We start from the raw sequence: 14,798 nt of genomic DNA, 5'->3' as shown, positions 1-14,798 counted from the left end.
GTGGGGGGAGAATCTGAAAAAGCAAATGATTGTATAAGTAGGCTGTATGATGAATGGGGGACATGAAGATTTATTTGTAATTTATTTTGTCTCGCTCAAATACAGTAAACGGGGGAATGGTGTGGGGAGAATCTGAAAAAGCAAATGATAATAAGTAGGCTGTATGATAAAAAAAAAACGGGGACAGGAAGATTTATTTGTAATTTAATTTGTCTCGCTCAAATACAGTAAACCGGTCAAGGGCACCATTCAGTTGCTCCGAAAGGCAAAGTCATCGCCAGGTATGTAGGGGGGTTTCCTCAGGGGGGAGGGGTTCAATGGGTGGGGGGAGTTAGGGGGAAAAATAAAATAAAATCCTCATATATAAATAAAAGTTTGACGTATAAAGGAATGGATGGGTACGAGCGTACATCAGAACTATGATTAATCCGTATAAACTTAAGGTTCTGTCGTGGAATATCAACGGTATAGGGGAAAAAATAAAACAAAATAGAATTTGTGAATTTTTAAGACATTCAGACGCCCAAATTATAATGCTACAAAAAACACATTTGGAGGCAGCAGTATGTGATTCTCTTTTTAAAAAGTGTAGGTGGGTTCAAGATATAATCAGTTCCAGGCAATCAGGTGTTACTAGGGGAGTTTCTATCATAATTCGAGCAAACAGCGGGATAAGCTTGAGAAGCTTCGAGACGGATCAATCGGGCAGGTGGCTAGTAGCACAAGTATACATCCAAACTACCAAATATACAATCGCAGTGTACTATGGTCCTAACGAGGACAATCCGGTTCCGCTCTCCAAATTAGAACTGGCTCTATTTACGACAACTGGCCCTCTAATCCTAGGTGGGGACTTTAATCTAGTCTTCGACCAAAAATTAGATAGAACTTCTAGGGCTAAATATCATGCTCCCTTAAAATCCCTTGCCATTCTGGATGTTTTAATGAAAGACTTTACTCTGGTAGATGTCTGGAGAAAAAAGTATAGATCTCAACCAGGTTTTACTTTCTACAGTAAAAAATACAAGAACTACTCCAGAATAGACCACTTCTTAGTCGACCAACATCTTCTCAAGGACATTAGCTATCTCTCCTTCACGCCCTCAGGATTATCGGACCATGCTTTTTTAGAATTGGCAGTTAAACTGAATATAACTTCACTAAAACCAAGGTGGACACTGGAGAGATCATTCCTATTAGATAATCAGATAAAGGTAGTAGTTAAAGACAAAACTTCAGAATTCTTTTTAATAAATTCAGGATCCTCCTCCTCTCAGATAGTATGGGAAACTTATAAGGCTTACTTGAGGGGTATCCTAAGTTCTTTAATGTATCATAAGAGAAAAAGTATAAAAATAAAAAGAAAGGAAGATTTGGCAGCAATAACTAGAAAGGATCTCGAATTACAAAATGCAATTCTTACAAACTCTAGAGAAGTACATCTGTTAGAGAAGGAACTTGTTGACTTGCAGCTCCAGTTAAAAATTGTGGATGAAAGAACTCTTAAAGAAAAATGGGAGTCCAGCAGACTAAAGAATTTTGAGTATGGAGAGAAGTGTGGAGCTCTCCTTGCCTGGAAAGCCAGAGAAGAGAGAACGAGAAATAACATCAAAGCCCTAGTGCATAGAAAGTCAGGAGATTTGATAGAAACAGACGCAGAGATAAGAGAAGAAGCTAGGTCCTTTATGAGGAGTCTTTACACGGAAGACAAAGATCCCACGGGGTGGATTTAGAATCATGGCTGAGTATAAAACATCTGCCGCAAATGTCCGAATCGGATAAAGCATATTTGGAAAGTGAGATAACAGAGGGGGAAATTTTAGGTCAATTGAAGAAAATGAAAAGGGGGAAAGCTGCAGGTTCTGATGGGTTGCCAGTAGAGATCTATTCGGACAATAAAGATCAATTAATAACTCCATTAAGGGAACTCTTCAATCTTTTATTAATCCAAGGCTACTCTATACCTTCTTCATGGGGAGAAGCCATCATAACGCTTATACCCAAACCAAATAAAGACCTGAAAAGAATAGAGTCCTATAGACCTATTTCATTATTAAACTCGGACATGAAGATCTACTAAGGTATTTTAGCTACTAGACTATCAAAGGTCATAAAATCTATAATCCACCCTGACCAGAGAGGTTTTATCCCAGGGAGACAGTTAAATGAACTAACGTTTCAAGCAATAGGGGCCATAGACTATGCTAACGCTAAAAATCTCCCACTGGCGCTGGTTGCCATAGATGCGGCTAAGGCCTTCGATCAGGTCAATTGGAAGTATCTATGGGCCACAATGGCGGCCTTCGGGTTCCCCCAAATTTTTATAGAGGCGGTCAGATCCTTATATCATCGCCCAAAGGCTAAGGTCTTAGTCAACGGAATTTTATCAGAGTGGTTTGATATATCACGAGGTACCAGGCAGGGTTGTCCTCTGTCCCCCCTTTTGTTTGATGTTTACATGGAGCCCTTCGTCTGCGGGATTAGAGAGGACAATACCATTCAACCATTTCAGCTTGGAAATCTGCCTTTGAAGGTGGCGTTGTACGCAGACGATCTTCTTTTATATACATCCGATCCCTTGGTAGCAATCCCAAGGTTATTTTTTCTATCAGAAGAATTTGGGAAACTGTCCGGGTACCAGATTAATAAAGATAAAACAGAGATTATGGGGTGGAATAACAACACATATATAGTAGGTGCAAAACAAAATATGAGGTACCTGGGAATTTACTTAACTCAATCTTTAAAAGATATCACCTCTCTCAGCTGGCAAAAGGTGGTTAAAGATATTAATAAAACTTTAACAAGATGGGGGAATTTGCCTTTAAACATCTATGGTCGGGCCAACCTTATTAAAATGACAATTCTCCCTAAATTGACCTTCTTATTTAACTGCATCCCCTTATCCTTCTCACTGAAAGATATTAACACTCTACAGGGTAAAATCGGATCCTTTATATGGGCCTGCAAGTCAACAAGAATCGCATGGAAAAAATTGAGGAGGGGTCTAAAAATAGGAGGGATCGCCCTCCCTGACCTTTTGACATACTGTCATGCTTTTCATTTTAAAAATTTTAGGCTTCTTGCAAATAAGCTAGACGCATCATCACAGGGCCGCCTGTTTCAAGCCTTGTTAACTGATTCACCTTATGACCATGATTACTTCATTTTCAAGTTTGGAGACCAGAATTTTTTTTAAAGAATTTGCCTTAAAATATTACAGACTGCATTAAAAAATTGGGGGTTCATGAGGAAGACATTTAATATTCCCTATTACCACACACACTCCCCAATATGGGACTCTCCTGGTACACCTCAATGCCTCCAGGATCAACTATCACAACCCCTGAAAACAGCTGGGTTTAAAAAATGGGGGGACCTCTGGGCAGACTCGGGCCTAGTGAGTTGGAACACGTTAGTACAGCTTACAGATGGACGGTTGACTAGGTTTAAATACTACCAGTTGTCTGCCTGGTGGTCCAGCCAAAATATGCAAAGGGAGGAAGATACAGATATTCTCTATGCAATCGGTAGAAGGGGGAAATGGGTAAAGGAGCTATCATTTTGGTACAATTTAATGATCAAAGAAGAGGAGAGTAAACTGTACTTGGAGATAATAAAGTTATGGGGAAATTGTATAGCTGAGCCCCCTGAAGAAGTTAGTAAGGCATGGTTAGATTCCTTTTCTCTCTCACAGAGGCTAATTAAACCTGCTAATTTAAGGCGCAACCACCTGTTTACGGCTCATAGAGTCTATTGGACGCCGGCCAAACTGCATAAGATAACACGAAACAACTATTATTGTCCCAGATGTAATTATAACGCTGCTGATGATATACACGTGTTTTTGGAATGTCCAGTCATTCAAAACTATTGGAAAGCGGTAACGGATTTTTTGGGGGATGTACTTTCAATAATTATTACGTGTTCTCACAGATTAGTCTTCTTTGGTCTATTGAAAGACTATAATATCAAGAGTTTGGATACTCAATTCATTTTTTACACAATAGTTATCGCAAGGAGACAAATCTGCATGGAGTGGAAGTCAGTGTCTCCCCCCAGATTCGCAGTGTGTCTTAAGTATTTAATGGAAGTGTGTAAAATGGATCAGGTTGGCCGCAGCGAGAACACTGAGAATGTTTGGTCTAAACTGATGGTCTGGATAAATAGGTGAACAGTCCTGTGATTATGCCAGAGGTTGTGTCGGTCCTGTCCTCCACCAGGCCTAGGGTGCCTAAAATTGGCCTGGAGGAGTAGGATAAGGAAAGCAGCCTACCTCTGGGAATTCCCTGTCTGCTATGATACTGTTTTTCCATGGCGGACTCGAAAAACAACAGTATAAGAGGCAACAGTGAGACCCATCTAGAGCATATATATTCTGGTGGCATATATGAGGACAAAAAAAAAAATGACTGTTTCACTTGTTGTACATGTAAGCATGTTATTTAAACCACTAAGTATTTTCTATTAAAAAATGCATACTTTCAGAGCATGTATTTCACATCACTTAATGTAGTATACATTTATATTCATAGCCCTACAGGGATTGAGCAAGCTCAAATGCTTGGGGCAATATGAAGGCATCTATCCATTAATATATTTAAAAAACACAGTTTGGACTTGGCGAAATCAGTGCATTTGTTAGCTCTCAAGAGCAAGTTTCAGCACAAAGTCAACTCACAAAATAGTTAGATCTATCTAATGTAACCCTTCTACAGTTTTTCTGTATTAATCCCTCATTCTAAATTTTATCTTCTTCCCTTTAGAACATTTACTAACTATATTTTAGTCTGAAATTACGTTTCTGTGTGCCTGTCATTACTCTAATCATTCAGTACAGTCCTCTACATTCTCCATTACCTGGTATTATCCTCTCCTCACCTGTTAGAACATTGAAACGTTGGGAGCTCCACTGAAAACAGTGGAGTACTCCAGGCTCTAAATGACCAGTAGAAGCACGAACCATAAACATTTCGGTGTTTAACAAAGGCCTCACGGAGCATGAGCGGATTTCAACCTACTTGGACACTGTGAGGCCTTTGCTTTACAAATTAAAACATTCTGCACTTAGGGACGGAATGTACTAATAGCTTTACAGCCCTCCATGGCGGGCTCTACCAACCATTAAAGGCACGCTCATTTGTGAAAGGCTGGAGCGGATCTTTAATGGCAGGTAGAGCCCGCTACAGCGTGCTCTAAGTCTATATTATATTCCAGAACACAACACATTTTTTCTGTCCCTCCTGCACATTTTGCGACAACTTCCTGAATACGAAGTCCCCATGGTTCACCTGGGTACTTTATATAACAGAGCCTACAGATCCAACCAGTAGCTTTAAAGTCATGTAAAGCGTTGGCTCACTCAAAGCATCACCTGTCATCAGGAGGAGCTTCAAACCTCTCTAAGGGAAAAGCATGAGAAAGGCTTTAGGTCCTTATCTAAAATAAATATTCACTGCATGGACTAAATGCATGGACGGCATCTTCAAGGATACTGAAAGGAAACAGCATTGGGCCTCACATTCTCTGTTGCTGTAAAATCAAGTAACAAATGTTTGTTCCCATTTTTCAACTCCCATACATCACATTCTCCCTATCCAATTCACCCAACATTCTAATGCTAACATTGCATCTGTGGCTGACACAGAAACATTCCGAACAAATGAGACATACACATTCACAGTAAAAACAAAATGGGTAAACTCTGGTAAATGCACTTTTAATACTTACATAATGTAGATCATCGTTTGATCTAGGTGATTCCAAAATCATATTTGGACCATTGCATGGAACATTCCTGCCAAACAGGTATCCGATTCAATCATGTAAGCTACACATTTCTTGAATGTTTCAAATTGCTGTAGTTTATTTTTTTTCAAATAACTTTTGTGAGGTTGGCAAATGACAACTTTGTAAATTTGCCACACTTAGTAAGTGAAAGAAGAAGCGAGAGGAAGGGGCAATGGATTGTGAATTGTGACAGAAAGTGATGAGACAAAAGAATAAGTTGAGAAAAAAGAAGTTGTGCAGCAAGTAAATTTAAGGGAGGATAGGGATGTCATATCAATAGGTTTAAAGATGATGCAAAGGAACTTGAAGAAACTCAGTACAACAGGAGGAAGACAGTAAAAGGTATAGACAGAAATAATAAAGTTTGAAAATGACAAACCATAGAGATTTCTGAGTGGAGTAAATAGACCTAAGCAATGTCAGTTCTCCCTGTAAGGCATTTGAGTCTTGACCCTACTTTTTTATCCTGTCAACCTAACAGGTTGAAGCTCTGTGTCACAGTCTCAAAATTTCAGAAGGACAGTAGAAAGAACATACACCAACCAACCAACCTCATCTTGACCAAAAAGGAAAATTCATCCAAGCTAACAAGCGCAGTTAGTGTATTTAGTGCACTGACAGGCAATGATTTACTTGAGAAAAGATTGGCCTTCAAATGTGCCACCCAGTTCTCTAAGGGCCAGATGTAGAAAGCTTTTTTTGGCCCCCCCACATGGCCTGATTCACAGATTCGGGCCATTTGCCAATGGAAAAATGCATTTTTCAATGTACAAAGTGCCAATTTGTGGTTTGGAAACCTATTACAGAATCGCAAATTGGGTTTGAGATTCGGTATGAGGAAGGGGTTTATTTAGTGTGTGCCGTCCTAATACTGATTCGCAGTGGTATGTGTGAATGTTTTGAAACCGAAATGTGGTCACAAAACATTTCTACTTTACCTCCTATTTCAAGTAGGAGGTAACCCATTCGCAAATGGGAAGGGGTCCCCTTTGTGAATGTTTGGAAGACCATTTTTAAGAGCAGGCAGAGGTTCATTTTTCTTTTTCAAATGCATTTAATTTTTTTTAGCTTTATTGAAAAGCAATCACAAACATTTTGGTCTGCTGCCACCAGCAGGCCACCCTCCCTGCAATTTTTTCAATTCCCCATGAATCGCAAACCGATACCTACCTTATTAATTTTAATGGGATAGGTCTATTTGTGACTGACTGGGAATCGCAAAATGTGTTAAACACACAATTATTGCTGTTTGCGATTACCAAATAGCATTGCAAAAATTTGCAATTTGGTAATTGCAAACACTTAGAACAACTGCCACTAAGAGATTGCTGCCTGTCTGCACTCTTACCAATTGCCAGGCTCAGCCTCACACATACAGTGATTGACAGTAAAGAGACCAATCAGCCCTGCACAGCCATTAGCATTCTGTATGGCTGGCAGGCTACCGGCCTTGGCACATTGGTGGAAGCATTTTGAGTCCATCCATGACATACTTCGTAGTATTTGCTGGTATTCTGGACCATCTATGGTAGGTTGCTGCCATTCTGAACAAATTACTAGCCCTGAAATATATAGAATCTCAATGGGTTCCACTTGAGAATACACACTTCGTAATAAGAATGTTGGACTTGGCCCTTTTTACAGGGTCATCCCTGAACTTTCTGCCTTCCTCCAGTATTTTGTCTGACCTGTTTTTGTAGGTTTTATGACTCTGGGCACTGGTTGTGCCACCCACAGAAGCAGCCTGGAAAAGTGTGTCTCAGGTCTGCCATTGCAGAGCCTGTGTGCAGCCTGGTACTGCGATGTTGACTTGGCAAGTGCACCCAGTTGCTAGTCCCTAAACTTTCCCTTTTCTGCATATTTGTCACCTCTATGGTAGGCCCAAGGGCCGGATGCATTGTAGGTAAAAGGTAGAACATGCCCTGATGTGTGTGGCATGTCCTAATAGCGAATTACAAACATTTTCGTTTTTTACTATTGCAAGGCTACCTGTTCCCCATAGGCCAGTATGGAAATATAGATTATAGTATCTTATATTCCTAACTGACTCAGGGAACTAGGTAGAAATTTGAGTTTAGTAGGCCTGAACTCAGATTGATAAAATACATATTTTAGTGAAGTTGGTTTTAACATTCTGTGTTTGAAAATATCAGTTTTAGAAAGTAGGTAGTTTCTTGCCTAACTATCCAAGCCTGCCTCTGCTAGGTTGTGTATTCCTTGTCTGAAGTTTGAGTAACAGGGGCTGGGGGATTCCAGGAGACCGGGTGAGTCAGCACAGGGCTGAATAGAGCTATCTGCATGTAGATGGGTGGGATGAGTTGCACCTGGGACCTCAATATGGCTGGGCCTGCCTTCCACAATGATGGCTCCACCTCCTGTGGTGCTTCTGATGTCCCTGGCCCACACTGTCAAAGGAAAGAAGGAGTCTTGTCAACAAAGTGCTCCAGGACTACACAGAACTGGTTTGTACTAGGCACAGACACTCTCTGCCTCCAGAGACAAAGGATTTGCTAGTATAAATATGGGGACCCAGACCCGAGAACATTAGATGACTTTTGGGAAACAAGAAGAACCTTTGCTGAGGAGAGGAACCAGAGAAACTGAGGAGGAGGGTATCCCTAAGCTGAGTGCTGTTTGGGTGATTGGCCTGCAGTGATTGCCTGACTGCCAGAGAAAGGAGAAAGGATGTTGTGCTACTTTCAAATCTACTTGTAAAGCATCTCCAAGGGCTTGAGATAGAGCTTGCCTCCTGCTGAAGTCTCAGGGACAACAGACTTCACCAACCAGCTCCCCTGCCTTCCCATGCTGGGATTGGAAGTGCCTGCTTTTGAGCTGGGCCTTCTGAGAGACTGTGTGTCACTGGGAGCTGGAAGCACAACTTAAGATGAAGAAGCGTGTTGCCGCCACAGCTGTTGTCGCCGCATCACTTCAGAAGAGTGTCACCTTTGCAGCAGACACTGTTGCAGCAGATGCATTTGCATCACCGGAGAAGTATGTTGCAGGGCTGTCGCAACTAAGAAGAATCGTTGAGTCGCTGCACGGCCATCAGGCATGCACGCTTCGTTGTCACATCAAGACAAAGACGCCATTTTGTTTCTTTGCACCGGATCTTCATTGCATCATGGCGCTGCTGGTCGCATCACCATGGAAGCGCAGTAAGAAACTGACGCATCACCTCCCCACGCGGAGAAGAACCAACGTATCCCCTAGAAAACAATAGGGACCCGATGCATCACTGTTCTTGCGTGTAAGGAACCGGCCCATCACCTTCCCTGCAACACTTTTGTTGTATAGCATTACGCATCCAAAGGTACATTGAACTTAAAGTGTTGCATTTGACATCTAAAGAGAACTAAGCTATTTCTACAATTTTTAAAGTACAGTATTGTGGATTTTTCTTGTTTGTGGTCTTGTGTTAAGTCTATGTAAAAATACTTATTTTTATACTACAACTTGTGTGGTGTCGATATGTAGTGTTGTCACTGAGTTACTGTATATGTTCACAAATGCTTTACACACTGACTCTGAGATAAGCCGTGCCAAGCTACCAAGGAGGTGAGCAGGGATTATTTTATAAGTGTAGCCCCTTACTGTGGCTAGACGTAAGGGTCCCTATTTGGTCAAAGGTACCTACCTCTGACAACTAGAGACCCCCAAATCTAACAATGCAAATTAATGCATTACACATAGAAAGAGAAAAAACAAGCATTGGAAATGCAATAGGTCTCGAATTAGGAAAGTTTGAGCGATTGGCATTGTAAATGACACTTTTTTTATTTATGTGTTGGTTTTGAAAATAGCAAAATTAATAGCTTTGTCAGTTACAATGTCAATAGTTTTAACTTTCGCAATTGTGACACCTATAGCATTTGTAATGCAATGTGTGTTGTATTTACGTGACTTAGATGTATTGATATTACAAATAACAATGGCTTTTAATTTTGTAAATAATTAATACTTAAATAAAAGTTATTGTAATTTATAATGGCAATACCTTAAACGTTTGTAAATAACTTTTGTGAAGATTATGTTCTGTGAATTTTATTGTGATGAAAATCCAAGAACATTGCATTTGCACCTACACACACACACAGCCACACACACACACACACACACACACTTATAGATGTGGTGGTGGTGGATCTGGGGGATATGGTGGTGGTGGATGTGGTGGTGGGTGCGGTGGTGGTGGTGGATGTGGTGTTGGTGGATGCGGTGGTGGTGGATGCAGTGGTGGTGGATGCAGTGGTGGTGGATGCGGTGGTGGTGGATGCGGTGGTGGTGGATGCGGTGGTAGTGGATGCGGTGGTAGTGGATGCGGTGGTAGTGGTGGATGTGGTGGTGGATGCGGTGGTGGTAGAAGTGGTGGTGGATGTGTTGGATGTGGTGGTGGATGCGGTGGTGGTGGGTGTGGTGGTGGATGTGGTGGATGTGGTGTTGGTGGATGCGGTGGTGGTGGTGGATGTGGTGGATGCGGTGGTAGTGGTGGATGTGGTGGTGGATGCGGTGGTGGTAGAAGTGGTGGTGGATGTGTTGGATGTGGTGGTGGATGCGGTGGTGGTGGGTGTGGTGGTGGATGTGGTGGATGTGGTGTTGGTGGATGCGGTGGTGGTGGTGGATGTGGTGGATGTGGTGGATGTGGTGGTGGTGGATGCGGTGGTGGTGAATGTGTTGGATGTGGTGGTGGTGGATGTGGGGAAAGTGGTGGTGGATGTGGTGGTGGTGGATGCGGTGGATGTCATGGTGGATGTGGAGGTGATGCTGGATGTGGTGATGGATGTGGTGGTGGTGGATGCGGTGGTGATGGTGGATGCAGTGGTGGTGGATGGGGTGGTGGATGTAGTGGTGGTGGGTGTGGTGGATGTGGTGGTGGTGGGTGTGGTTAAAGTGTTGGTGGATGTCGTGGTGTGTGTGGTGGTGTGTGTGGTGGTGGATGCGGTGGTGGTGGATGCGGTGGTGGAGGTGGATGTGGTGTTGGTGGATGCGGTGGTGGTGGTGAATGTGGTGGTGGTGGATGTGGTGGTGGTGGAAGTGGTGGTGGACGTGTTAGATGTGGTGGTGGATGTGGTGGATGTGGCGGTGGATGTCATGGTGGATGTGGAGGTGATGGTGGATGTGGGGGTGATGTGGTGGTGGGGGTGGTGGATGCAGTGGATGTGGTGTTGGTGGATGCGGTGGTGGTGGTGGATGTGGTGGTGGTGGATGCGGTAGTGGATGCGGTGGTGGTGGTGGTGGATGCGGTGGTGGTGGTGGGTGTGGTGGATGTGGTGGTGGATGTGGTGGTGGTGGATGCGGTGGTGGATGCGGTGGTGGTGGAACTGGTGGATGTGGTGGTGGATGTGGTGGTAGATGTGGTGGTGGATGTGGTGGTGGTGGATGTGGTGGTGGTGGATGCGGTGTATGCTGATGTGTTGGTGGATGTGGAGGTGGATGTCATGGTGGATGTGGAGGTGGTGGTGATGGTAGATGTGGAGGTGGTGATGGTGGATGTGGTGGTGGATGCGGTGGATGTGGTGGTGGTGGATGCTGTGGTGGTGGATGCTGTGGTGGTAGATGCGGTGGTGGTGGATGCGGTGGTGGTGGATGTGGTGGTGGTGGATGCGGTGGTGGTGGATGTGGTGGATGTGGTGGTGGTTGTGGCGGTGGATGTCATGGTGGATGTGCAGGTGATGGTGGATGTGGTGGTGGATGTGGTGGTGGTGGATGCGGTGGTGATGGTGGATCCAGTGGTGGTGGATGGGGTGGTGGTGGATGAAGTGGTGGATGTAGTGGTGGTGGGTGTGGTGGATGTGGTGGTGGTGGGTGTGGTTAAAGTGTTGGTGGATGTGGTGGTGTATGTGGTGGTGTATGTGGTGGTGGTGGTGGATGCGGTGGTGGATGTGGTGGTGGTGGTGGATGTGGTGGTGGTGGTGGTGGATGCGGTGGTGGATGTGGTGGTGGTGGATGCGGTGGTGGTGGATGCGGTGGTGGTGGATGCGGTGGTGGTGGATGCGGTGGATGTGGTGGTGGATGTGGCGGTGGATGTCATGGTGGATGTGCAGGTGATGGTGGATGTGGTGGTGGATGTGGTGGTGTATGTGGTGATGTATGTGGTGGTGGTGGATGCGGTGGTGGATGCGGTGGTGGATGTGGTGGTGGATGTGGTGTTGGTGGATGCGGTGGTGGATGTGGTGGTGATGGATGCGGTGGTAGATGTGGTGGTTGTGGTAGTGGTGGTGGACGTGTTAGATGTGGTGGTGGATGTGGTGGTGGTGGTGGATGTGGTGGTGGTAGATGCAGTGGATGTGGATGTGGTGGTGGATGTCATGGTGGATGTGGAGGTGATGGTGGATGTGGTGGTGGATGTGGTGGTGGTGGTGGATGCAGTGGATGTGGTGGTGGTGGATGCGGTGGTGGTGGTGGATGCAGTGGTGGTGGTGGATGGGGTGGTGATGGTGGATGTAGTGTTGGTGGGTGTGGTGGATGTGGATGCGGTGGTGGTGGTGGTGGATGTGGATGCGGTGGTGGTGGTGGTGGTGGTGGATGTGTTGGATGTGGTGGTGGATGTGGTGGTGGATGTGGTGGTGGATGTGGTGGTGGATGTGGTGGTGGTGGATGTGGATGTGGTGGTGGATGCGGTGTATGTGGATGTGGTGGATGTGGTGGTGGATGTGGCAGTGGATGTCATGGTGGATGTCATGGTGGATGTGGAGGTGATAGTGGATGTGATGGTGGATGTGGTGGTGGTGGTAGATCTGGTGGTGGATGCGGTGGATGTGGTGGTGGTGGATGCGGTGGTGATGGTGGATGCACTGGTGGTGAATGGGGTGGTGGTGGTGGTGGATAGGGTGGTGGATGTAGTGGTGGTGGGTGTGGTGGATGTAGTGGTGGTGGGTGTGGTTAAAGTGTTGGTGGATGTGGTGGTGGATGTGGTGGTGGATGTGGTGGTGGTGGTGGATGTGGTGGTGGTGGATGCGGTGGTGGATGTGGTGGTGGATGTGGTGTTGGTGGATGCGGTGGTGGATGTGGATGCGGTGGTTGATGTGGATGCGGTGATGTGGATGCGGTGGATGTGGTGGTGGATGTTGTGGTGATGGTGGATGTGGTGGTGGATGTGGTGGTGATGGTGGATGTGGTGGTGGATGCGGTGGTGGTGGTGGATGCGGTGGTGGATGCAGTGGTGGTGGATGGGGGGTGGTAGGTGTGGTTAAAGTGTTGGTGGATGTGGTGGTGGTGGATGCGGTGGTGGTGGTGGATGTGGTGTTGGTGGTGGATGCGGTGGTGGATGTAGTGGTGGTGGAAGTGGTGGTGGACGTGTTAGATGTGGTGGTGGATGTGGTGAAAGTGGTGATGGATGTGGTGAAAGTGGTGGTGGATGTGGTGGTGGTGGTGGTGGATGCAGTGGTGGTGGTGGTGGTGGTGGATGTGGTGGATGGGGTGCTGGTGGTGGTGGTGGTGGATGGGGTGGTGGTGGTGGATGGGGTGGTGGTGGTGGATGGGGTGGTGGATGTAGTGGTGGTGGGTGTGGTGGATGTGGTGGGTGTGGTGAAAGTGGTGGTGGATGTGGTGGTGGATGTGGTGTTGGTGGATGCGGTGGTGGTGGTGGATGTGGTGGTGGTGGTGGATGCGGTGGTGGTGGAAGTGGTGGTGGATGTGTTGGATGTGGTGGTGGGTGTGGATGTGGTGGTGGTGGTGGTGGTGGATGTGGTGGTGGTGGTGGATGTGGTGGTGGTGGTGGTGGATGCGGTGGATGTGGATGTGGTGGATGTGGTGGTGGATGTCATGGTGGATGTGAAGGTGATGGTGGATGTGGTGGTGGATGTGGTGGTGGTGGGGGTGGATGCAGTGGATGTGGTGGTGGTGGATGGGGTGGTGGTGGTGGATGCAGTGGTGGTGGTGGATGGGGTGGTGGTGGATGTAGTGGTGGTGGGTGTGGTGGATGTGGTGGTGGATGTGGTGGTGGATGTGGTGGTGGATGTGGTGGTGGTGGATGTGGTGGTGGATGTGGTGGTTGTGGTGGATGTGGTGGTGGTGGATGTGGATGTGGTGGTGGATGCGGTGTATGTGGATGTGGTGGATGTGGTGGTGGATGTGGTGGTGGATGTGGCGGTGGATGTCATGGTGGATGTGGAGGTGATAGTGGATGTGATGGTGGATGTGGTGGTGGTAGATGTGGTGGTGGATGCGGTGGATGTCATGGTGGTGGATGCGGTGCTGATGGTGGATGCAGTGGTGGTGAATGGGGTGGTGGTGGTGGTGGATGTGGTGGTGGATGTAGTGGTGGTGGGTGTGGTGGATGTGTTGGATGTGGTGGTGGATGCGGTGGTGGTGGGTGTGGTGGTGGATGTGGTGGATGTGGTGTTGGTGGATGCGGTGGTGGTGGTGGATGTGGTGGATGCGGTGGTAGTGGTGGATGTGGTGGTGGATGCGGTGGTGGTAGAAGTGGTGGTGGATGTGTTGGATGTGGTGGTGGATGCGGTGGTGGTGGGTGTGGTGGTGGATGTGGTGGATGTGGTGTTGGTGGATGCGGTGGTGGTGGTGGATGTGGTGGATGTGGTGGATGTGGTGGTGGTGGATGCGGTGGTGGTGAATGTGTTGGATGTGGTGGTGGTGGATGTGGGGAAAGTGGTGGTGGATGTGGTGGTGGTGGATGCGGTGGATGTCATGGTGGATGTGGAGGTGATGCTGGATGTGGTGATGGATGTGGTGGTGGTGGATGCGGTGGTGATGGTGGATGCAGTGGTGGTGGATGGGGTGGTGGATGTAGTGGTGGTGGGTGTGGTGGATGTGGTGGTGGTGGGTGTGGTTAAAGTGTTGGTGGATGTCGTGGTGTGTGTGGTGGTGTGTGTGGTGGTGGATGCGGTGGTGGTGGATGCGGTGGTGGAGGTGGATGTGGTGTTGGTGGATGCGGTGGTGGTGGTGAATGTGGTGGTGGTGGATGTGGTGGTGGTGGAAGTGGTGGTGGACGTGTTAGATGTGGTGGTGGATGTGGTGGATGTGGCGGTGGATGTCATGGTGGATGTGGAGGT

Source organism: Lissotriton vulgaris, chromosome 7 (assembly GCF_964263255.1).
Source record: "Lissotriton vulgaris chromosome 7, aLisVul1.2, whole genome shotgun sequence".
Lineage (NCBI taxonomy): Eukaryota > Metazoa > Chordata > Amphibia > Caudata > Salamandridae > Lissotriton > Lissotriton vulgaris.
The sequence above is the reverse complement of the archived record's forward strand: the minus strand, read 5'-3'. Positions refer to the sequence as shown.